Raw genomic sequence first — 21,553 nt, 5'->3', positions numbered from 1 at the left:
TCAGGACACTAACTAGAGTGGTTAGCTACATTCACCTCCCTGGCAGTGTCTTGCAGTCCTCCAAGCCTCTTGACTATGGGTATGTGGCTCGATAACAAGTGAATAGACGCCGCATCTCTCTCGCCGTCAGGTGCAGCCGCGAATCATACTTAACGCAGCTTTGTGCACGCGTCAGCGTAGCGTCAGTCGAGCAAAGTCGAGACAAGTCGCATTAGAGGAGCAACAAAAACTCACGTTTCCGGTACCGGGAATCGAACCCGGGCCTCCTGGGTGAGAGCCAGGTATCCTAGCCACTAGACTACACCGGATAACGACGCCAGTGCTCTTCCTGCGAACGCAGCAACCAGCCACGATTAACTGACGACAACTGTAAGAAATACACTCTTTCACGTTATAGAACGGCATCCTCTGGACGCATTTCATGGAGACGAACGCCAGCAGTGACGAGAGCAAAAGGCGCCTACAAATCCTGTCGTTGCTCCACGTACTGTTCTACGACAATTCACGAAGCAGACGCTCACGCCTTGTTGTGCTGTTTCCTTTGCGGGCAGTGGGTGCAGCTGTCTTCGACGCAGGAAACATTACACGTTTAGCAGCTGTGGGGTTGGAACCCACGCTTCCGAAGTGACTGGTGCCTAAAACCAGCGCCTTAGACCGCTAGGCCACTCTACCTACACAACACGCGCGACACAGGAGCTGCGTCCTAGCCCACGACAACACACAGCAACGGCACAAAAATGAGACGTCAAAATTGGCAACGGTGGGATTCGAACCCACGCCTCCGAAGAGACTGGTGCCTAAAAGCAGCGCCTTAGACCGCTCGGCCACGTTACCGTTATAGCGCCGACGACAATACGTTTCCTTAGTACTACAAAGATCACTTCGAATTGAAATATCTCGGCAATCGCTGTAACATGTATTTCCTCTGCTCTCCCATTGGAAGCGTCTCTTTAGGCCATCCACAACAAGAAAATGCCGTGCCCGCCGTGTGGTAGCGGCGCCACTTGTCTGAAGCTGTCGTAGTTAAGGCGACAGCATCAAGAGACGTTTTCGTGCCGTGACCAGGTTTCGAACGCACGCGTCCGAAGAGACTGGTGCCTAAAACAAGCGCCTTAGATCGCTCGGCCACGCTACCTGCGCTACCTTCGGCCCCAGTGTTCCTAGCATTTGTAGAAACGGTGCACGCCACAGCTTCCTGCTCCGCTGTTCATCCAATCCGTCGCACCTCAAACCACTGCCCTTTTCGACTACAGAGAGCAGCGGACGTCTGCGCCTCACGGCCGCCGGCATTACGTGTTGGCGATGAAGTGGTAGTACAAACTGCGGACTGCGGAACACGAGTGAAAAATCAAGAAAGCACTGTGATTTCGAGTACTCGTGCACTATCGTCACTGCAACGGTAGCAAGGCAAAACTTTCAAAATTGCCGTGACCAGGATTCGAACCTGGGTTATTGCGGCCACAACGCAATGTCCTAACCACTAGACGATCACGGCCACGCACGCGCCCACGGAGGCAGCTGGCTGGAGTGCAAGTGGCGATACACAGCAAAGCCTAGGCCAAGGTGTACGCCACAGCAGTGTCAGACACGGTCTCCATCACGTGTATACGAGTAAATGAACGTGCCTGCGCTGTCAGGACACTAACTAGAGTGGTTAGCTACATTCACCTCCCTGGCAGTGTCTTGCAGTCCTCCAAGCCTCTTGACTATGGGTATGTGGCTCGATAACAAGTGAATAGACGCCGCATCTCTCTCGCCGTCAGGTGCAGCCGCGAATCATACTTAACGCAGCTTTGTGCACGCGTCAGCGTAGCGTCAGTCGAGCAAAGTCGAGACAAGTCGCATTAGAGGAGCAACAAAAACTCACGTTTCCGGTACCGGGAATCGAACCCGGGCCTCCTGGGTGAGAGCCAGGTATCCTAGCCACTAGACTACACCGGATAACGACGCCAGTGCTCTTCCTGCGAACGCAGCAACCAGCCACGATTAACTGACGACAACTGTAAGAAATACACTCTTTCACGTTATAGAACGGCATCCTGTGGACGCATTTCATGGAGACGAACGCCAGCAGTGACGAGAGCAAAAGGCGCCTACAAATCCTGTCGTTGCTCCACGTACTGTTCTACGACAATTCACGAAGCAGACGCTCACGCCTTGTTGTGCTGTTTCCTTTGCGGGCAGTGGGTGCAGCTGTCTTCGACGCAGGAAACATTACACGTTTAGCAGCTGTGGGGTTGGAACCCACGCTTCCGAAGTGACTGGTGCCTAAAACCAGCGCCTTAGACCGCTAGGCCACTCTACCTACACAACACGCGCGACACAGGAGCTGCGTCCTAGCCCACGACAACACACAGCAACGGCACAAAAATGAGACGTCAAAATTGGCAACGGTGGGATTCGAACCCACGCCTCCGAAGACACTGGTGCCTAAAACCAGCGCCTTAGACCGCTCGGCCACGTTACCGTTATAGCGCCGACGACAATACGTTTCCTTAGTACTACAAAGATCACTTCGAATTGAAATATCTCGGCAATCGCTGTAACATGTATTTCCTCTGCTCTCCCATTGGAAGCGTCTCTTTAGGCCATCCACAACAAGAAAATGCCGTGCCCGCCGTGTGGTAGCGGCGCCACTTGTCTGAAGCTGTCGTAGTTAAGGCGACAGCATCAAGAGACGTTTTCGTGCCGTGACCAGGTTTCGAACGCACGCGTCCGAAGAGACTGGTGCCTAAAACAAGCGCCTTAGATCGCTCGGCCACGCTACCTGCGCTACCTTCGGCCCCAGTGTTCCTAGCATTTGTAGAAACGGTGCACGCCACAGCTTCCTGCTCCGCTGTTCATCCAATCCGTCGCACCTCAAACCACTGCCCTTTTCGACTACAGAGAGCAGCGGACGTCTGCGCCTCACGGCCGCCGGCATTACGTGTTGGCGATGAAGTGGTAGTACAAACTGCGGACTGCGGAACACGAGTGAAAAATCAAGAAAGCACTGTGATTTCGAGTACTCGTGCACTATCGTCACTGCAACGGTAGCAAGGCAAAACTTTCAAAATTGCCGTGACCAGGATTCGAACCTGGGTTATTGCGGCCACAACGCAATGTCCTTACCACTAGACGATCACGGCCACGCACGCGCCCACGGAGGCAGCTGGCTGGAGTGCAAGTGGCGATACACAGCAAAGCCTAGGCCAAGGTGTACGCCACAGCAGTGTCAGACACGGTCTCCATCACGTGTATACGAGTAAATGAACGTGCCTGCGCTGTCAGGACACTAACTAGAGTGGTTAGCTACATTCACCTCCCTGGCAGTGTCTTGCAGTCCTCCAAGCCTCTTGACTATGGGTATGTGGCTCGATAACAAGTGAATAGACGCCGCATCTCTCTCGCCGTCAGGTGCAGCCGCGAATCATACTTAACGCAGCTTTGTGCACGCGTCAGCGTAGCGTCAGTCGAGCAAAGTCGAGACAAGTCGCATTAGAGGAGCAACAAAAACTCACGTTTCCGGTACCGGGAATCGAACCCGGGCCTCCTGGGTGAGAGCCAGGTATCCTAGCCACTAGACTACACCGGATAACGACGCCAGTGCTCTTCCTGCGAACGCAGCAACCAGCCACGATTAACTGACGACAACTGTAAGAAATACACTCTTTCACGTTATAGAACGGCATCCTGTGGACGCATTTCATGGAGACGAACGCCAGCAGTGACGAGAGCAAAAGGCGCCTACAAATCCTGTCGTTGCTCCACGTACTGTTCTACGACAATTCACGAAGCAGACGCTCACGCCTTGTTGTGCTGTTTCCTTTGCGGGCAGTGGGTGCAGCTGTCTTCGACGCAGGAAACATTACACGTTTAGCAGCTGTGGGGTTGGAACCCACGCTTCCGAAGTGACTGGTGCCTAAAACCAGCGCCTTAGACCGCTAGGCCACTCTACCTACACAACACGCGCGACACAGGAGCTGCGTCCTAGCCCACGACAACACACAGCAACGGCACAAAAATGAGACGTCAAAATTGGCAACGGTGGGATTCGAACCCACGCCTCCGAAGACACTGGTGCCTAAAACCAGCGCCTTAGACCGCTCGGCCACGTTACCGTTATAGCGCCGACGACAATACGTTTCCTTAGTACTACAAAGATCACTTCGAATTGAAATATCTCGGCAATCGCTGTAACATGTATTTCCTCTGCTCTCCCATTGGAAGCGTCTCTTTAGGCCATCCACAACAAGAAAATGCCGTGCCCGCCGTGTGGTAGCGGCGCCACTTGTCTGAAGCTGTCGTAGTTAAGGCGACAGCATCAAGAGACGTTTTCGTGCCGTGACCAGGTTTCGAACGCACGCGTCCGAAGAGACTGGTGCCTAAAACAAGCGCCTTAGATCGCTCGGCCACGCTACCTGCGCTACCTTCGGCCCCACTGTTCCTAGCATTTGTAGAAACGGTGCACGCCACAGCTTCCTGCTCCGCTGTTCATCCAATCCGTCGCACCTCAAACCACTGCCCTTTTCGACTACAGAGAGCAGCGGACGTCTGCGCCTCACGGCCGCCGGCATTACGTGTTGGCGATGAAGTGGTAGTACAAACTGCGGACTGCGGAACACGAGTGAAAAATCAAGAAAGCACTGTGATTTCGAGTACTCGTGCACTATCGTCACTGCAACGGTAGCAAGGCAAAACTTTCAAAATTGCCGTGACCAGGATTCGAACCTGGGTTATTGCGGCCACAACGCAATGTCCTAACCACTAGACGATCACGGCCACGCACGCGCCCACGGAGGCAGCTGGCTGGAGTGCAAGTGGCGATACACAGCAAAGCCTAGGCCAAGGTGTACGCCACAGCAGTGTCAGACACGGTCTCCATCACGTGTATACGAGTAAATGAACGTGCCTGCGCTGTCAGGACACTAACTAGAGTGGTTAGCTACATTCACCTCCCTGGCAGTGTCTTGCAGTCCTCCAAGCCTCTTGACTATGGGTATGTGGCTCGATAACAAGTGAATAGACGCCGCATCTCTCTCGCCGTCAGGTGCAGCCGCGAATCATACTTAACGCAGCTTTGTGCACGCGTCAGCGTAGCGTCAGTCGAGCAAAGTCGAGACAAGTCGCATTAGAGGAGCAACAAAAACTCACGTTTCCGGTACCGGGAATCGAACCCGGGCCTCCTGGGTGAGAGCCAGGTATCCTAGCCACTTTTTTTTTTTTTTTTTTTTTAAATCTCATTTTGTTCGCTTTTGTTCGTTGCATCTGGTCAGGGCGGGCGTCGTAAGACATCCATTTATGTTCGTTTTTTTGATCGATTGACTCAGTTTTTTTATTACAGAGGGCGCGTAACCCTCTGACCGAACACGCTGAGCTTTCGTGCCGGCACCACTAGACTACACCGGATAACGACGCCAGTGCTCTTCCTGCGAACGCAGCAACCAGCCACGATTAACTGACGACAACTGTAAGAAATACACTCTTTCACGTTATAGAACGGCATCCTCTGGACGCATTTCATGGAGACGAACGCCAGCAGTGACGAGAGCAAAAGGCGCCTACAAATCCTGTCGTTGCTCCACGTACTGTTCTACGACAATTCACGAAGCAGACGCTCACGCCTTGTTGTGCTGTTTCCTTTGCGGGCAGTGGGTGCAGCTGTCTTCGACGCAGGAAACATTACACGTTTAGCAGCTATGGGGTTGGAACCCACGCTTCCGAAGTGACTGGTGCCTAAAACCAGCGCCTTAGACCGCTAGGCCACTCTACCTACACAACACGCGCGACACAGGAGCTGCGTCCTAGCCCACGACAACACACAGCAACGGCACAAAAATGAGACGTCAAAATTGGCAACGGTGGGATTCGAACCCACGCCTCCGAAGAGACTGGTGCCTAAAACCAGCGCCTTAGACCGCTCGGCCACGTTACCGTTATAGCGCCGACGACAATACGTTTCCTTAGTACTACAAAGATCACTTCGAATTGAAATATCTCGGCAATCGCTGTAACATGTATTTCCTCTGCTCTCCCATTGGAAGCGTCTCTTTAGGCCATCCACAACAAGAAAATGCCGTGCCCGCCGTGTGGTAGCGGCGCCACTTGTCTGAAGCTGTCGTAGTTAAGGCGACAGCATCAAGAGACGTTTTCGTGCCGTGACCAGGTTTCGAACGCACGCGTCCGAAGAGACTGGTGCCTAAAACAAGCGCCTTAGATCGCTCGGCCACGCTACCTGCGCTACCTTCGGCCCCAGTGTTCCTAGCATTTGTAGAAACGGTGCACGCCACAGCTTCCTGCTCCGCTGTTCATCCAATCCGTCGCACCTCAAACCACTGCCCTTTTCGACTACAGAGAGCAGCGGACGTCTGCGCCTCACGGCCGCCGGCATTACGTGTTGGCGATGAAGTGGTAGTACAAACTGCGGACTGCGGAACACGAGTGAAAAATCAAGAAAGCACTGTGATTTCGAGTACTCGTGCACTATCGTCACTGCAACGGTAGCAAGGCAAAACTTTCAAAATTGCCGTGACCAGGATTCGAACCTGGGTTATTGCGGCCACAACGCAATGTCCTAACCACTAGACGATCACGGCCACGCACGCGCCCACGGAGGCAGCTGGCTGGAGTGCAAGTGGCGATACACAGCAAAGCCTAGGCCAAGGTGTACGCCACAGCAGTGTCAGACACGGTCTCCATCACGTGTATACGAGTAAATGAACGTGCCTGCGCTGTCAGGACACTAACTAGAGTGGTTAGCTACATTCACCTCCCTGGCAGTGTCTTGCAGTCCTCCAAGCCTCTTGACTATGGGTATGTGGCTCGATAACAAGTGAATAGACGCCGCATCTCTCTCGCCGTCAGGTGCAGCCGCGAATCATACTTAACGCAGCTTTGTGCACGCGTCAGCGTAGCGTCAGTCGAGCAAAGTCGAGACAAGTCGCATTAGAGGAGCAACAAAAACTCACGTTTCCGGTACCGGGAATCGAACCCGGGCCTCCTGGGTGAGAGCCAGGTATCCTAGCCACTAGACTACACCGGATAACGACGCCAGTGCTCTTCCTGCGAACGCAGCAACCAGCCACGATTAACTGACGACAACTGTAAGAAATACACTCTTTCACGTTATAGAACGGCATCCTGTGGACGCATTTCATGGAGACGAACGCCAGCAGTGACGAGAGCAAAAGGCGCCTACAAATCCTGTCGTTGCTCCACGTACTGTTCTACGACAATTCACGAAGCAGACGCTCACGCCTTGTTGTGCTGTTTCCTTTGCGGGCAGTGGGTGCAGCTGTCTTCGACGCAGGAAACATTACACGTTTAGCAGCTGTGGGGTTGGAACCCACGCTTCCGAAGTGACTGGTGCCTAAAACCAGCGCCTTAGACCGCTAGGCCACTCTACCTACACAACACGCGCGACACAGGAGCTGCGTCCTAGCCCACGACAACACACAGCAACGGCACAAAAATGAGACGTCAGAATTGGCAACGGTGGGATTCGAACCCACGCCTCCGAAGACACTGGTGCCTAAAACCAGCGCCTTAGACCGCTCGGCCACGTTACCGTTATAGCGCCGACGACAATACGTTTCCTTAGTACTACAAAGATCACTTCGAATTGAAATATCTCGGCAATCGCTGTAACATGTATTTCCTCTGCTCTCCCATTGGAAGCGTCTCTTTAGGCCATCCACAACAAGAAAATGCCGTGCCCGCCGTGTGGTAGCGGCGCCACTTGTCTGAAGCTGTCGTAGTTAAGGCGACAGCATCAAGAGACGTTTTCGTGCCGTGACCAGGTTTCGAACGCACGCGTCCGAAGAGACTGGTGCCTAAAACAAGCGCCTTAGATCGCTCGGCCACGCTACCTGCGCTACCTTCGGCCCCACTGTTCCTAGCATTTGTAGAAACGGTGCACGCCACAGCTTCCTGCTCCGCTGTTCATCCAATCCGTCGCACCTCAAACCACTGCCCTTTTCGACTACAGAGAGCAGCGGACGTCTGCGCCTCACGGCCGCCGGCATTACGTGTTGGCGATGAAGTGGTAGTACAAACTGCGGACTGCGGAACACGAGTGAAAAATCAAGAAAGCACTGTGATTTCGAGTACTCGTGCACTATCGTCACTGCAACGGTAGCAAGGCAAAACTTTCAAAATTGCCGTGACCAGGATTCGAACCTGGGTTATTGCGGCCACAACGCAATGTCCTAACCACTAGACGATCACGGCCACGCACGCGCCCACGGAGGCAGCTGGCTGGAGTGCAAGTGGCGATACACAGCAAAGCCTAGGCCAAGGTGTACGCCACAGCAGTGTCAGACACGGTCTCCATCACGTGTATACGAGTAAATGAACGTGCCTGCGCTGTCAGGACACTAACTAGAGTGGTTAGCTACATTCACCTCCCTGGCAGTGTCTTGCAGTCCTCCAAGCCTCTTGACTATGGGTATGTGGCTCGATAACAAGTGAATAGACGCCGCATCTCTCTCGCCGTCAGGTGCAGCCGCGAATCATACTTAACGCAGCTTTGTGCACGCGTCAGCGTAGCGTCAGTCGAGCAAAGTCGAGACAAGTCGCATTAGAGGAGCAACAAAAACTCACGTTTCCGGTACCGGGAATCGAACCCGGGCCTCCTGGGTGAGAGCCAGGTATCCTAGCCACTAGACTACACCGGATAACGACGCCAGTGCTCTTCCTGCGAACGCAGCAACCAGCCACGATTAACTGACGACAACTGTAAGAAATACACTCTTTCACGTTATAGAACGGCATCCTCTGGACGCATTTCATGGAGACGAACGCCAGCAGTGACGAGAGCAAAAGGCGCCTACAAATCCTGTCGTTGCTCCACGTACTGTTCTACGACAATTCACGAAGCAGACGCTCACGCCTTGTTGTGCTGTTTCCTTTGCGGGCAGTGGGTGCAGCTGTCTTCGACGCAGGAAACATTACACGTTTAGCAGCTATGGGGTTGGAACCCACGCTTCCGAAGTGACTGGTGCCTAAAACCAGCGCCTTAGACCGCTAGGCCACTCTACCTACACAACACGCGCGACACAGGAGCTGCGTCCTAGCCCACGACAACACACAGCAACGGCACAAAAATGAGACGTCAAAATTGGCAACGGTGGGATTCGAACCCACGCCTCCGAAGACACTGGTGCCTAAAACCAGCGCCTTAGACCGCTCGGCCACGTTACCGTTATAGCGCCGACGACAATACGTTTCCTTAGTACTACAAAGATCACTTCGAATTGAAATATCTCGGCAATCGCTGTAACATGTATTTCCTCTGCTCTCCCATTGGAAGCGTCTCTTTAGGCCATCCACAACAAGAAAATGCCGTGCCCGCCGTGTGGTAGCGGCGCCACTTGTCTGAAGCTGTCGTAGTTAAGGCGACAGCATCAAGAGACGTTTTCGTGCCGTGACCAGGTTTCGAACGCACGCGTCCGAAGAGACTGGTGCCTAAAACAAGCGCCTTAGATCGCTCGGCCACGCTACCTGCGCTACCTTCGGCCCCAGTGTTCCTAGCATTTGTAGAAACGGTGCACGCCACAGCTTCCTGCTCCGCTGTTCATCCAATCCGTCGCACCTCAAACCACTGCCCTTTTCGACTACAGAGAGCAGCGGACGTCTGCGCCTCACGGCCGCCGGCATTACGTGTTGGCGATGAAGTGGTAGTACAAACTGCGGACTGAGGAACACGAGTGAAAAATCAAGAAAGCACTGTGATTTCGAGTACTCGTGCACTATCGTCACTGCAACGGTAGCAAGGCAAAACTTTCAAAATTGCCGTGACCAGGATTCGAACCTGGGTTATTGCGGCCATAACGCAATGTCCTAACCACTAGACGATCACGGCCACGCACGCGCCCACGGAGGCAGCTGGCTGGAGTGCAAGTGGCGATACACAGCAAAGCCTAGGCCAAGGTGTACGCCACAGCAGTGTCAGACACGGTCTCCATCACGTGTATACGAGTAAATGAACGTGCCTGCGCTGTCAGGACACTAACTAGAGTGGTTAGCTACATTCACCTCCCTGGCAGTGTCTTGCAGTCCTCCAAGCCTCTTGACTATGGGTATGTGGCTCGATAACAAGTGAATAGACGCCGCATCTCTCTCGCCGTCAGGTGCAGCCGCGAATCATACTTAACGCAGCTTTGTGCACGCGTCAGCGTAGCGTCAGTCGAGCAAAGTCGAGACAAGTCGCATTAGAGGAGCAACAAAAACTCACGTTTCCGGTACCGGGAATCGAACCCGGGCCTCCTGGGTGAGAGCCAGGTATCCTAGCCACTAGACTACACCGGATAACGACGCCAGTGCTCTTCCTGCGAACGCAGCAACCAGCCACGATTAACTGACGACAACTGTAAGAAATACACTCTTTCACGTTATAGAACGGCATCCTGTGGACGCATTTCATGGAGACGAACGCCAGCAGTGACGAGAGCAAAAGGCGCCTACAAATCCTGTCGTTGCTCCACGTACTGTTCTACGACAATTCACGAAGCAGACGCTCACGCCTTGTTGTGCTGTTTCCTTTGCGGGCAGTGGGTGCAGCTGTCTTCGACGCAGGAAACATTACACGTTTAGCAGCTGTGGGGTTGGAACCCACGCTTCCGAAGTGACTGGTGCCTAAAACCAGCGCCTTAGACCGCTAGGCCACTCTACCTACACAACACGCGCGACACAGGAGCTGCGTCCTAGCCCACGACAACACACAGCAACGGCACAAAAATGAGACGTCAAAATTGGCAACGGTGGGATTCGAACCCACGCCTCCGAAGACACTGGTGCCTAAAACCAGCGCCTTAGACCGCTCGGCCACGTTACCGTTATAGCGCCGACGACAATACGTTTCCTTAGTACTACAAAGATCACTTCGAATTGAAATATCTCGGCAATCGCTGTAACATGTATTTCCTCTGCTCTCCCATTGGAAGCGTCTCTTTAGGCCATCCACAACAAGAAAATGCCGTGCCCGCCGTGTGGTAGCGGCGCCACTTGTCTGAAGCTGTCGTAGTTAAGGCGACAGCATCAAGAGACGTTTTCGTGCCGTGACCAGGTTTCGAACGCACGCGTCCGAAGAGACTGGTGCCTAAAACAAGCGCCTTAGATCGCTCGGCCACGCTACCTGCGCTACCTTCGGCCCCAGTGTTCCTAGCATTTGTAGAAACGGTGCACGCCACAGCTTCCTGCTCCGCTGTTCATCCAATCCGTCGCACCTCAAACCACTGCCCTTTTCGACTACAGAGAGCAGCGGACGTCTGCGCCTCACGGCCGCCGGCATTACGTGTTGGCGATGAAGTGGTAGTACAAACTGCGGACTGCGGAACACGAGTGAAAAATCAAGAAAGCACTGTGATTTCGAGTACTCGTGCACTATCGTCACTGCAACGGTAGCAAGGCAAAACTTTCAAAATTGCCGTGACCGGGATTCGAACCTGGGTTATTGCGGCCACAACGCAATGTCCTAACCACTAGACGATCACGGCCACGCACGCGCCCACGGAGGCAGCTGGCTGGAGTGCAAGTGGCGATACACAGCAAAGCCTAGGCCAAGGTGTACGCCACAGCAGTGTCAGACACGGTCTCCATCACGTGTATACGAGTAAATGAACGTGCCTGCGCTGTCAGGACACTAACTAGAGTGGTTAGCTACATTCACCTCCCTGGCAGTGTCTTGCAGTCCTCCAAGCCTCTTGACTATGGGTATGTGGCTCGATAACAAGTGAATAGACGCCGCATCTCTCTCGCCGTCAGGTGCAGCCGCGAATCATACTTAACGCAGCTTTGTGCACGCGTCAGCGTAGCGTCAGTCGAGCAAAGTCGAGACAAGTCGCATTAGAGGAGCAACAAAAACTCACGTTTCCGGTACCGGGAATCGAACCCGGGCCTCCTGGGTGAGAGCCAGGTATCCTAGCCACTAGACTACACCGGATAACGACGCCAGTGCTCTTCCTGCGAACGCAGCAACCAGCCACGATTAACTGACGACAACTGTAAGAAATACACTCTTTCACGTTATAGAACGGCATCCTGTGGACGCATTTCATGGAGACGAACGCCAGCAGTGACGAGAGCAAAAGGCGCCTACAAATCCTGTCGTTGCTCCACGTACTGTTCTACGACAATTCACGAAGCAGACGCTCACGCCTTGTTGTGCTGTTTCCTTTGCGGGCAGTGGGTGCAGCTGTCTTCGACGCAGGAAACATTACACGTTTAGCAGCTGTGGGGTTGGAACCCACGCTTCCGAAGTGACTGGTGCCTAAAACCAGCGCCTTAGACCGCTAGGCCACTCTACCTACACAACACGCGCGACACAGGAGCTGCGTCCTAGCCCACGACAACACACAGCAACGGCACAAAAATGAGACGTCAAAATTGGCAACGGTGGGATTCGAACCCACGCCTCCGAAGACACTGGTGCCTAAAACCAGCGCCTTAGACCGCTCGGCCACGTTACCGTTATAGCGCCGACGACAATACGTTTCCTTAGTACTACAAAGATCACTTCGAATTGAAATATCTCGGCAATCGCTGTAACATGTATTTCCTCTGCTCTCCCATTGGAAGCGTCTCTTTAGGCCATCCACAACAAGAAAATGCCGTGCCCGCCGTGTGGTAGCGGCGCCACTTGTCTGAAGCTGTCGTAGTTAAGGCGACAGCATCAAGAGACGTTTTCGTGCCGTGACCAGGTTTCGAACGCACGCGTCCGAAGAGACTGGTGCCTAAAACAAGCGCCTTAGATCGCTCGGCCACGCTACCTGCGCTACCTTCGGCCCCAGTGTTCCTAGCATTTGTAGAAACGGTGCACGCCACAGCTTCCTGCTCCGCTGTTCATCCAATCCGTCGCACCTCAAACCACTGCCCTTTTCGACTACAGAGAGCAGCGGACGTCTGCGCCTCACGGCCGCCGGCATTACGTGTTGGCGATGAAGTGGTAGTACAAACTGCGGACTGCGGAACACGAGTGAAAAATCAAGAAAGCACTGTGATTTCGAGTACTCGTGCACTATCGTCACTGCAACGGTAGCAAGGCAAAACTTTCAAAATTGCCGTGACCAGGATTCGAACCTGGGTTATTGCGGCCACAACGCAATGTCCTAACCACTAGACGATCACGGCCACGCACGCGCCCACGGAGGCAGCTGGCTGGAGTGCAAGTGGCGATACACAGCAAAGCCTAGGCCAAGGTGTACGCCACAGCAGTGTCAGACACGGTCTCCATCACGTGTATACGAGTAAATGAACGTGCCTGCGCTGTCAGGACACTAACTAGAGTGGTTAGCTACATTCACCTCCCTGGCAGTGTCTTGCAGTCCTCCAAGCCTCTTGACTATGGGTATGTGGCTCGATAACAAGTGAATAGACGCCGCATCTCTCTCGCCGTCAGGTGCAGCCGCGAATCATACTTAACGCAGCTTTGTGCACGCGTCAGCGTAGCGTCAGTCGAGCAAAGTCGAGACAAGTCGCATTAGAGGAGCAACAAAAACTCACGTTTCCGGTACCGGGAATCGAACCCGGGCCTCCTGGGTGAGAGCCAGGTATCCTAGCCACTAGACTACACCGGATAACGACGCCAGTGCTCTTCCTGCGAACGCAGCAACCAGCCACGATTAACTGACGACAACTGTAAGAAATACACTCTTTCACGTTATAGAACGGCATCCTGTGGACGCATTTCATGGAGACGAACGCCAGCAGTGACGAGAGCAAAAGGCGCCTACAAATCCTGTCGTTGCTCCACGTACTGTTCTACGACAATTCACGAAGCAGACGCTCACGCCTTGTTGTGCTGTTTCCTTTGCGGGCAGTGGGTGCAGCTGTCTTCGACGCAGGAAACATTACACGTTTAGCAGCTGTGGGGTTGGAACCCACGCTTCCGAAGTGACTGGTGCCTAAAACCAGCGCCTTAGACCGCTAGGCCACTCTACCTACACAACACGCGCGACACAGGAGCTGCGTCCTAGCCCACGACAACACACAGCAACGGCACAAAAATGAGACGTCAAAATTGGCAACGGTGGGATTCGAACCCACGCCTCCGAAGACACTGGTGCCTAAAACCAGCGCCTTAGACCGCTCGGCCACGTTACCGTTATAGCGCCGACGACAATACGTTTCCTTAGTACTACAAAGATCACTTCGAATTGAAATATCTCGGCAATCGCTGTAACATGTATTTCCTCTGCTCTCCCATTGGAAGCGTCTCTTTAGGCCATCCACAACAAGAAAATGCCGTGCCCGCCGTGTGGTAGCGGCGCCACTTGTCTGAAGCTGTCGTAGTTAAGGCGACAGCATCAAGAGACGTTTTCGTGCCGTGACCAGGTTTCGAACGCACGCGTCCGAAGAGACTGGTGCCTAAAACAAGCGCCTTAGATCGCTCGGCCACGCTACCTGCGCTACCTTCGGCCCCAGTGTTCCTAGCATTTGTAGAAACGGTGCACGCCACAGCTTCCTGCTCCGCTGTTCATCCAATCCGTCGCACCTCAAACCACTGCCCTTTTCGACTACAGAGAGCAGCGGACGTCTGCGCCTCACGGCCGCCGGCATTACGTGTTGGCGATGAAGTGGTAGTACAAACTGCGGACTGCGGAACACGAGTGAAAAATCAAGAAAGCACTGTGATTTCGAGTACTCGTGCACTATCGTCACTGCAACGGTAGCAAGGCAAAACTTTCAAAATTGCCGTGACCAGGATTCGAACCTGGGTTATTGCGGCCACAACGCAATGTCCTAACCACTAGACGATCACGGCCACGCACGCGCCCACGGAGGCAGCTGGCTGGAGTGCAAGTGGCGATACACAGCAAAGCCTAGGCCAAGGTGTACGCCACAGCAGTGTCAGACACGGTCTCCATCACGTGTATACGAGTAAATGAACGTGCCTGCGCTGTCAGGACACTAACTAGAGTGGTTAGCTACATTCACCTCCCTGGCAGTGTCTTGCAGTCCTCCAAGCCTCTTGACTATGGGTATGTGGCTCGATAACAAGTGAATAGACGCCGCATCTCTCTCGCCGTCAGGTGCAGCCGCGAATCATACTTAACGCAGCTTTGTGCACGCGTCAGCGTAGCGTCAGTCGAGCAAAGTCGAGACAAGTCGCATTAGAGGAGCAACAAAAACTCACGTTTCCGGTACCGGGAATCGAACCCGGGCCTCCTGGGTGAGAGCCAGGTATCCTAGCCACTAGACTACACCGGATAACGACGCCAGTGCTCTTCCTGCGAACGCAGCAACCAGCCACGATTAACTGACGACAACTGTAAGAAATACACTCTTTCACGTTATAGAACGGCATCCTGTGGACGCATTTCATGGAGACGAACGCCAGCAGTGACGAGAGCAAAAGGCGCCTACAAATCCTGTCGTTGCTCCACGTACTGTTCTACGACAATTCACGAAGCAGACGCTCACGCCTTGTTGTGCTGTTTCCTTTGCGGGCAGTGGGTGCAGCTGTCTTCGACGCAGGAAACATTACACGTTTAGCAGCTGTGGGGTTGGAACCCACGCTTCCGAAGTGACTGGTGCCTAAAACCAGCGCCTTAGACCGCTAGGCCACTCTACCTACACAACACGCGCGACACAGGAGCTGCGTCCTAGCCCACGACAACACACAGCAACGGCACAAAAATGAGACGTCAAAATTGGCAACGGTGGGATTCGAACCCACGCCTCCGAAGACACTGGTGCCTAAAACCAGCGCCTTAGACCGCTCGGCCACGTTACCGTTATAGCGCCGACGACAATACGTTTCCTTAGTACTACAAAGATCACTTCGAATTGAAATATCTCGGCAATCGCTGTAACATGTATTTCCTCTGCTCTCCCATTGGAAGCGTCTCTTTAGGCCATCCACAACAAGAAAATGCCGTGCCCGCCGTGTGGTAGCGGCGCCACTTGTCTGAAGCTGTCGTAGTTAAGGCGACAGCATCAAGAGACGTTTTCGTGCCGTGACCAGGTTTCGAACGCACGCGTCCGAAGAGACTGGTGCCTAAAACAAGCGCCTTAGATCGCTCGGCCACGCTACCTGCGCTACCTTCGGCCCCAGTGTTCCTAGCATTTGTAGAAACGGTGCACGCCACAGCTTCCTGCTCCGCTGTTCATCCAATCCGTCGCACCTCAAACCACTGCCCTTTTCGACTACAGAGAGCAGCGGACGTCTGCGCCTCACGGCCGCCGGCATTACGTGTTGGCGATGAAGTGGTAGTACAAACTGCGGACTGCGGAACACGAGTGAAAAATCAAGAAAGCACTGTGATTTCGAGTACTCGTGCACTATCGTCACTGCAACGGTAGCAAGGCAAAACTTTCAAAATTGCCGTGACCAGGATTCGAACCTGGGTTATTGCGGCCACAACGCAATGTCCTAACCACTAGACGATCACGGCCACGCACGCGCCCACGGAGGCAGCTGGCTGGAGTGCAAGTGGCGATACACAGCAAAGCCTAGGCCAAGGTGTACGCCACAGCAGTGTCAGACACGGTCTCCATCACGTGTATACGAGTAAATGAACGTGCCTGCGCTGTCAGGACACTAACTAGAGTGGTTAGCTACATTCACCTCCCTGGCAGTGTCTTGCAGTCCTCCAAGCCTCTTGACTATGGGTATGTGGCTCGATAACAAGTGAATAGACGCCGCATCTCTCTCGCCGTCAGGTGCAGCCGCGAATCATACTTAACGCAGCTTTGTGCACGCGTCAGCGTAGCGTCAGTCGAGCAAAGTCGAGACAAGTCGCATTAGAGGAGCAACAAAAACTCACGTTTCCGGTACCGGGAATCGAACCCGGGCCTCCTGGGTGAGAGCCAGGTATCCTAGCCACTAGACTACACCGGATAACGACGCCAGTGCTCTTCCTGCGAACGCAGCAACCAGCCACGATTAACTGACGACAACTGTAAGAAATACACTCTTTCACGTTATAGAACGGCATCCTGTGGACGCATTTCATGGAGACGAACGCCAGCAGTGACGAGAGCAAAAGGCGCCTACAAATCCTGTCGTTGCTCCACGTACTGTTCTACGACAATTCACGAAGCAGACGCTCACGCCTTGTTGTGCTGTTTCCTTTGCGGGCAGTGGGTGCAGCTGTCTTCGACGCAGGAAACATTACACGTTTAGCAGCTGTGGGGTTGGAACCCACGCTTCCGAAGTGACTGGTGCCTAAAACCAGCGCCTTAGACCGCTAGGCCACTCTACCTACACAACACGCGCGACACAGGAGCTGCGTCCTAGCCCACGACAACACACAGCAACGGCACAAAAATGAGACGTCAAAATTGGCAACGGTGGGATTCGAACCCACGCCTCCGAAGACACTGGTGCCTAAAACCAGCGCCTTAGACCGCTCGGCCACGTTACCGTTATAGCGCCGACGACAATACGTTTCCTTAGTACTACAAAGATCACTTCGAATTGAAATATCTCGGCAATCGCTGTAACATGTATTTCCTCTGCTCTCCCATTGGAAGCGTCTCTTTAGGCCATCCACAACAAGAAAATGCCGTGCCCGCCGTGTGGTAGCGGCGCCACTTGTCTGAAGCTGTCGTAGTTAAGGCGACAGCATCAAGAGACGTTTTCGTGCCGTGACCAGGTTTCGAACGCACGCGTCCGAAGAGACTGGTGCCTAAAACAAGCGCCTTAGATCGCTCGGCCACGCTACCTGCGCTACCTTCGGCCCCAGTGTTCCTAGCATTTGTAGAAACGGTGCACGCCACAGCTTCCTGCTCCGCTGTTCATCCAATCCGTCGCACCTCAAACCACTGCCCTTTTCGACTACAGAGAGCAGCGGACGTCTGCGCCTCACGGCCGCCGGCATTACGTGTTGGCGATGAAGTGGTAGTACAAACTGCGGACTGCGGAACACGAGTGAAAAATCAAGAAAGCACTGTGATTTCGAGTACTCGTGCACTATCGTCACTGCAACGGTAGCAAGGCAAAACTTTCAAAATTGCCGTGACCAGGATTCGAACCTGGGTTATTGCGGCCACAACGCAATGTCCTAACCACTAGACGATCACGGCCACGCACGCGCCCACGGAGGCAGCTGGCTGGAGTGCAAGTGGCGATACACAGCAAAGCCTAGGCCAAGGTGTACGCCACAGCAGTGTCAGACACGGTCTCCATCACGTGTATACGAGTAAATGAACGTGCCTGCGCTGTCAGGACACTAACTAGAGTGGTTAGCTACATTCACCTCCCTGGCAGTGTCTTGCAGTCCTCCAAGCCTCTTGACTATGGGTATGTGGCTCGATAACAAGTGAATAGACGCCGCATCTCTCTCGCCGTCAGGTGCAGCCGCGAATCATACTTAACGCAGCTTTGTGCACGCGTCAGCGTAGCGTCAGTCGAGCAAAGTCGAGACAAGTCGCATTAGAGGAGCAACAAAAACTCACGTTTCCGGTACCGGGAATCGAACCCGGGCCTCCTGGGTGAGAGCCAGGTATCCTAGCCACTAGACTACACCGGATAACGACGCCAGTGCTCTTCCTGCGAACGCAGCAACCAGCCACGATTAACTGACGACAACTGTAAGAAATACACTCTTTCACGTTATAGAACGGCATCCTCTGGACGCATTTCATGGAGACGAACGCCAGCAGTGACGAGAGCAAAAGGCGCCTACAAATCCTGTCGTTGCTCCACGTACTGTTCTACGACAATTCACGAAGCAGACGCTCACGCCTTGTTGTGCTGTTTCCTTTGCGGGCAGTGGGTGCAGCTGTCTTCGACGCAGGAAACATTACACGTTTAGCAGCTGTGGGGTTGGAACCCACGCTTCCGAAGTGACTGGTGCCTAAAACCAGCGCCTTAGACCGCTAGGCCACTCTACCTACACAACACGCGCGACACAGGAGCTGCGTCCTAGCCCACGACAACACACAGCAACGGCACAAAAATGAGACGTCAAAATTGGCAACGGTGGGATTCGAACCCACGCCTCCGAAGACACTGGTGCCTAAAACCAGCGCCTTAGACCGCTCGGCCACGTTACCGTTATAGCGCCGACGACAATACGTTTCCTTAGTACTACAAAGATCACTTCGAATTGAAATATCTCGGCAATCGCTGTAACATGTATTTCCTCTGCTCTCCCATTGGAAGCGTCTCTTTAGGCCATCCACAACAAGAAAATGCCGTGCCCGCCGTGTGGTAGCGGCGCCACTTGTCTGAAGCTGTCGTAGTTAAGGCGACAGCATCAAGAGACGTTTTCGTGCCGTGACCAGGTTTCGAACGCACGCGTCCGAAGAGACTGGTGCCTAAAACAAGCGCCTTAGATCGCTCGGCCACGCTACCTGCGCTACCTTCGGCCCCAGTGTTCCTAGCATTTGTAGAAACGGTGCACGCCACAGCTTCCTGCTCCGCTGTTCATCCAATCCGTCGCACCTCAAACCACTGCCCTTTTCGACTACAGAGAGCAGCGGACGTCTGCGCCTCACGGCCGCCGGCATTACGTGTTGGCGATGAAGTGGTAGTACAAACTGCGGACTGCGGAACACGAGTGAAAAATCAAGAAAGCACTGTGATTTCGAGTACTCGTGCACTATCGTCACTGCAACGGTAGCAAGGCAAAACTTTCAAAATTGCCGTGACCAGGATTCGAACCTGGGTTATTGCGGCCACAACGCAATGTCCTAACCACTAGACGATCACGGCCACGCACGCGCCCACGGAGGCAGCTGGCTGGAGTGCAAGTGGCGATACACAGCAAAGCCTAGGCCAAGGTGTACGCCACAGCAGTGTCAGACACGGTCTCCATCACGTGTATACGAGTAAATGAACGTGCCTGCGCTGTCAGGACACTAACTAGAGTGGTTAGCTACATTCACCTCCCTGGCAGTGTCTTGCAGTCCTCCAAGCCTCTTGACTATGGGTATGTGGCTCGATAACAAGTGAATAGACGCCGCATCTCTCTCGCCGTCAGGTGCAGCCGCGAATCATACTTAACGCAGCTTTGTGCACGCGTCAGCGTAGCGTCAGTCGAGCAAAGTCGAGACAAGTCGCATTAGAGGAGCAACAAAAACTCACGTTTCCGGTACCGGGAATCGAACCCGGGCCTCCTGGGTGAGAGCCAGGTATCCTAGCCACTAGACTACACCGGATAACGACGCCAGTGCTCTTCCTGCGAACGCAGCAAGCAGCCACGATTAACTGACGACAACTGTAAGAAATACACTCTTTCACGTTATAGAACGGCATCCTGTGGACGCATTTCATGGAGACGAACGCCAGCAGTGACGAGAGCAAAAGGCGCCTACAAATCCTGTCGTTGCTCCACGTACTGTTCTACGACAATTCACGAAGCAGACGCTCACGCCTTGTTGTGCTGTTTCCTTTGCGGGCAGTGGGTGCAGCTGTCTTCGACGCAGGAAACATTACACGTTTAGCAGCTGTGGGGTTGGAACCCACGCTTCCGAAGTGACTGGTGCCTAAAACCAGCGCCTTAGACCGCTAGGCCACTCTACCTACACAACACGCGCGACACAGGAGCTGCGTCCTAGCCCACGACAACACACAGCAACGGCACAAAAATGAGACGTCAAAATTGGCAACGGTGGGATTCGAACCCACGCCTCCGAAGACACTGGTGCCTAAAACCAGCGCCTTAGACCGCTCGGCCACGTTACCGTTATAGCGCCGACGACAATACGTTTCCTTAGTACTACAAAGATCACTTCGAATTGAAATATCTCGGCAATCGCTGTAACATGTATTTCCTCTGCTCTCCCATTGGAAGCGTCTCTTTAGGCCATCCACAACAAGAAAATGCCGTGCCCGCCGTGTGGTAGCGGCGCCACTTGTCTGAAGCTGTCGTAGTTAAGGCGACAGCATCAAGAGACGTTTTCGTGCCGTGACCAGGTTTCGAACGCACGCGTCCGAAGAGACTGGTGCCTAAAACAAGCGCCTTAGATCGCTCGGCCACGCTACCTGCGCTACCTTCGGCCCCAGTGTTCCTAGCATTTGTAGAAACGGTGCACGCCACAGCTTCCTGCTCCGCTGTTCATCCAATCCGTCGCACCTCAAACCACTGCCCTTTTCGACTACAGAGAGCAGCGGACGTCTGCGCCTCACGGCCGCCGGCATTACGTGTTGGCGATGAAGTGGTAGTACAAACTGCGGACTGCGGAACACGAGTGAAAAATCAAGAAAGCACTGTGATTTCGAGTACTCGTGCACTATCGTCACTGCAACGGTAGCAAGGCAAAACTTTCAAAATTGCCGTGACCAGGATTCGAACCTGGGTTATTGCGGCCACAACGCAATGTCCTAACCACTAGACGATCACGGCCACGCACGCGCCCACGGAGGCAGCTGGCTGGAGTGCAAGTGGCGATACACAGCAAAGCCTAGGCCAAGGTGTACGCCACAGCAGTGTCAGACACGGTCTCCATCACGTGTATACGAGTAAATGAACGTGCCTGCGCTGTCAGGACACTAACTAGAGTGGTTAGCTACATTCACCTCCCTGGCAGTGTCTTGCAGTCCTCCAAGCCTCTTGACTATGGGTATGTGGCTCGATAACAAGTGAATAGACGCCGCATCTCTCTCGCCGTCAGGTGCAGCCGCGAA

General features: G+C 53.8%; 38 non-coding genes across 38 annotated transcripts; all 38 read right to left on the bottom strand.

The window, feature by feature from the left end:
* Positions 1–236: 236 nt before the first annotated feature.
* On the bottom strand, positions 237–308 carry Trnae-cuc (transfer RNA glutamic acid (anticodon CUC)). The gene has a single exon. It is a non-coding gene; the product is annotated as a tRNA-Glu (tRNA).
* Positions 309–752: 444 nt separating this feature from the next.
* Trnal-uag (transfer RNA leucine (anticodon UAG)) lies at positions 753–834 on the bottom strand. Its single transcript has one exon. It is a non-coding gene; the product is annotated as a tRNA-Leu (tRNA).
* A 589-nt stretch (positions 835–1,423) lies between these two features.
* Trnah-gug (transfer RNA histidin (anticodon GUG)) lies at positions 1,424–1,495 on the bottom strand. The gene has a single exon. It is a non-coding gene; the product is annotated as a tRNA-His (tRNA).
* Positions 1,496–1,869: 374 nt separating this feature from the next.
* Trnae-cuc (transfer RNA glutamic acid (anticodon CUC)) lies at positions 1,870–1,941 on the bottom strand. Its single transcript has one exon. It is a non-coding gene; the product is annotated as a tRNA-Glu (tRNA).
* A 444-nt stretch (positions 1,942–2,385) lies between these two features.
* Positions 2,386–2,467, bottom strand: Trnal-uag (transfer RNA leucine (anticodon UAG)). The gene has a single exon. It is a non-coding gene; the product is annotated as a tRNA-Leu (tRNA).
* A 589-nt stretch (positions 2,468–3,056) lies between these two features.
* Trnah-gug (transfer RNA histidin (anticodon GUG)) lies at positions 3,057–3,128 on the bottom strand. The gene has a single exon. It is a non-coding gene; the product is annotated as a tRNA-His (tRNA).
* Positions 3,129–3,502: 374 nt separating this feature from the next.
* Positions 3,503–3,574, bottom strand: Trnae-cuc (transfer RNA glutamic acid (anticodon CUC)). Its single transcript has one exon. It is a non-coding gene; the product is annotated as a tRNA-Glu (tRNA).
* A 444-nt stretch (positions 3,575–4,018) lies between these two features.
* Trnal-uag (transfer RNA leucine (anticodon UAG)) lies at positions 4,019–4,100 on the bottom strand. The gene has a single exon. It is a non-coding gene; the product is annotated as a tRNA-Leu (tRNA).
* A 589-nt stretch (positions 4,101–4,689) lies between these two features.
* Positions 4,690–4,761, bottom strand: Trnah-gug (transfer RNA histidin (anticodon GUG)). Its single transcript has one exon. It is a non-coding gene; the product is annotated as a tRNA-His (tRNA).
* A 1,071-nt stretch (positions 4,762–5,832) lies between these two features.
* Positions 5,833–5,914, bottom strand: Trnal-uag (transfer RNA leucine (anticodon UAG)). Its single transcript has one exon. It is a non-coding gene; the product is annotated as a tRNA-Leu (tRNA).
* A 589-nt stretch (positions 5,915–6,503) lies between these two features.
* Trnah-gug (transfer RNA histidin (anticodon GUG)) lies at positions 6,504–6,575 on the bottom strand. The gene has a single exon. It is a non-coding gene; the product is annotated as a tRNA-His (tRNA).
* Positions 6,576–6,949: 374 nt separating this feature from the next.
* Positions 6,950–7,021, bottom strand: Trnae-cuc (transfer RNA glutamic acid (anticodon CUC)). The gene has a single exon. It is a non-coding gene; the product is annotated as a tRNA-Glu (tRNA).
* A 444-nt stretch (positions 7,022–7,465) lies between these two features.
* Positions 7,466–7,547, bottom strand: Trnal-uag (transfer RNA leucine (anticodon UAG)). The gene has a single exon. It is a non-coding gene; the product is annotated as a tRNA-Leu (tRNA).
* A 589-nt stretch (positions 7,548–8,136) lies between these two features.
* On the bottom strand, positions 8,137–8,208 carry Trnah-gug (transfer RNA histidin (anticodon GUG)). The gene has a single exon. It is a non-coding gene; the product is annotated as a tRNA-His (tRNA).
* Positions 8,209–8,582: 374 nt separating this feature from the next.
* On the bottom strand, positions 8,583–8,654 carry Trnae-cuc (transfer RNA glutamic acid (anticodon CUC)). The gene has a single exon. It is a non-coding gene; the product is annotated as a tRNA-Glu (tRNA).
* A 444-nt stretch (positions 8,655–9,098) lies between these two features.
* Positions 9,099–9,180, bottom strand: Trnal-uag (transfer RNA leucine (anticodon UAG)). Its single transcript has one exon. It is a non-coding gene; the product is annotated as a tRNA-Leu (tRNA).
* A 589-nt stretch (positions 9,181–9,769) lies between these two features.
* Positions 9,770–9,841, bottom strand: Trnah-aug (transfer RNA histidin (anticodon AUG)). The gene has a single exon. It is a non-coding gene; the product is annotated as a tRNA-His (tRNA).
* Positions 9,842–10,215: 374 nt separating this feature from the next.
* On the bottom strand, positions 10,216–10,287 carry Trnae-cuc (transfer RNA glutamic acid (anticodon CUC)). The gene has a single exon. It is a non-coding gene; the product is annotated as a tRNA-Glu (tRNA).
* Positions 10,288–10,731: 444 nt separating this feature from the next.
* On the bottom strand, positions 10,732–10,813 carry Trnal-uag (transfer RNA leucine (anticodon UAG)). Its single transcript has one exon. It is a non-coding gene; the product is annotated as a tRNA-Leu (tRNA).
* A 589-nt stretch (positions 10,814–11,402) lies between these two features.
* Trnah-gug (transfer RNA histidin (anticodon GUG)) lies at positions 11,403–11,474 on the bottom strand. The gene has a single exon. It is a non-coding gene; the product is annotated as a tRNA-His (tRNA).
* A 374-nt stretch (positions 11,475–11,848) lies between these two features.
* Trnae-cuc (transfer RNA glutamic acid (anticodon CUC)) lies at positions 11,849–11,920 on the bottom strand. The gene has a single exon. It is a non-coding gene; the product is annotated as a tRNA-Glu (tRNA).
* A 444-nt stretch (positions 11,921–12,364) lies between these two features.
* Trnal-uag (transfer RNA leucine (anticodon UAG)) lies at positions 12,365–12,446 on the bottom strand. Its single transcript has one exon. It is a non-coding gene; the product is annotated as a tRNA-Leu (tRNA).
* Positions 12,447–13,035: 589 nt separating this feature from the next.
* Trnah-gug (transfer RNA histidin (anticodon GUG)) lies at positions 13,036–13,107 on the bottom strand. The gene has a single exon. It is a non-coding gene; the product is annotated as a tRNA-His (tRNA).
* Positions 13,108–13,481: 374 nt separating this feature from the next.
* On the bottom strand, positions 13,482–13,553 carry Trnae-cuc (transfer RNA glutamic acid (anticodon CUC)). The gene has a single exon. It is a non-coding gene; the product is annotated as a tRNA-Glu (tRNA).
* A 444-nt stretch (positions 13,554–13,997) lies between these two features.
* Positions 13,998–14,079, bottom strand: Trnal-uag (transfer RNA leucine (anticodon UAG)). Its single transcript has one exon. It is a non-coding gene; the product is annotated as a tRNA-Leu (tRNA).
* Positions 14,080–14,668: 589 nt separating this feature from the next.
* Trnah-gug (transfer RNA histidin (anticodon GUG)) lies at positions 14,669–14,740 on the bottom strand. Its single transcript has one exon. It is a non-coding gene; the product is annotated as a tRNA-His (tRNA).
* Positions 14,741–15,114: 374 nt separating this feature from the next.
* Trnae-cuc (transfer RNA glutamic acid (anticodon CUC)) lies at positions 15,115–15,186 on the bottom strand. Its single transcript has one exon. It is a non-coding gene; the product is annotated as a tRNA-Glu (tRNA).
* Positions 15,187–15,630: 444 nt separating this feature from the next.
* On the bottom strand, positions 15,631–15,712 carry Trnal-uag (transfer RNA leucine (anticodon UAG)). The gene has a single exon. It is a non-coding gene; the product is annotated as a tRNA-Leu (tRNA).
* Positions 15,713–16,301: 589 nt separating this feature from the next.
* Trnah-gug (transfer RNA histidin (anticodon GUG)) lies at positions 16,302–16,373 on the bottom strand. Its single transcript has one exon. It is a non-coding gene; the product is annotated as a tRNA-His (tRNA).
* Positions 16,374–16,747: 374 nt separating this feature from the next.
* Trnae-cuc (transfer RNA glutamic acid (anticodon CUC)) lies at positions 16,748–16,819 on the bottom strand. Its single transcript has one exon. It is a non-coding gene; the product is annotated as a tRNA-Glu (tRNA).
* Positions 16,820–17,263: 444 nt separating this feature from the next.
* Positions 17,264–17,345, bottom strand: Trnal-uag (transfer RNA leucine (anticodon UAG)). Its single transcript has one exon. It is a non-coding gene; the product is annotated as a tRNA-Leu (tRNA).
* Positions 17,346–17,934: 589 nt separating this feature from the next.
* On the bottom strand, positions 17,935–18,006 carry Trnah-gug (transfer RNA histidin (anticodon GUG)). Its single transcript has one exon. It is a non-coding gene; the product is annotated as a tRNA-His (tRNA).
* A 374-nt stretch (positions 18,007–18,380) lies between these two features.
* On the bottom strand, positions 18,381–18,452 carry Trnae-cuc (transfer RNA glutamic acid (anticodon CUC)). Its single transcript has one exon. It is a non-coding gene; the product is annotated as a tRNA-Glu (tRNA).
* A 444-nt stretch (positions 18,453–18,896) lies between these two features.
* On the bottom strand, positions 18,897–18,978 carry Trnal-uag (transfer RNA leucine (anticodon UAG)). Its single transcript has one exon. It is a non-coding gene; the product is annotated as a tRNA-Leu (tRNA).
* Positions 18,979–19,567: 589 nt separating this feature from the next.
* Positions 19,568–19,639, bottom strand: Trnah-gug (transfer RNA histidin (anticodon GUG)). Its single transcript has one exon. It is a non-coding gene; the product is annotated as a tRNA-His (tRNA).
* A 374-nt stretch (positions 19,640–20,013) lies between these two features.
* Positions 20,014–20,085, bottom strand: Trnae-cuc (transfer RNA glutamic acid (anticodon CUC)). The gene has a single exon. It is a non-coding gene; the product is annotated as a tRNA-Glu (tRNA).
* A 444-nt stretch (positions 20,086–20,529) lies between these two features.
* Trnal-uag (transfer RNA leucine (anticodon UAG)) lies at positions 20,530–20,611 on the bottom strand. The gene has a single exon. It is a non-coding gene; the product is annotated as a tRNA-Leu (tRNA).
* Positions 20,612–21,200: 589 nt separating this feature from the next.
* On the bottom strand, positions 21,201–21,272 carry Trnah-gug (transfer RNA histidin (anticodon GUG)). The gene has a single exon. It is a non-coding gene; the product is annotated as a tRNA-His (tRNA).
* Between the last annotated feature and the right edge of the window lie 281 nt (positions 21,273–21,553).

Source organism: Schistocerca gregaria, chromosome 3 (assembly GCF_023897955.1).
Source record: "Schistocerca gregaria isolate iqSchGreg1 chromosome 3, iqSchGreg1.2, whole genome shotgun sequence".
In the NCBI taxonomy this organism is placed as follows: Eukaryota; Metazoa; Arthropoda; class Insecta; order Orthoptera; family Acrididae; genus Schistocerca; species Schistocerca gregaria.
Note: the sequence above shows the minus strand (reverse complement) of the source record. Positions and strands in the feature narration are given on the sequence as shown.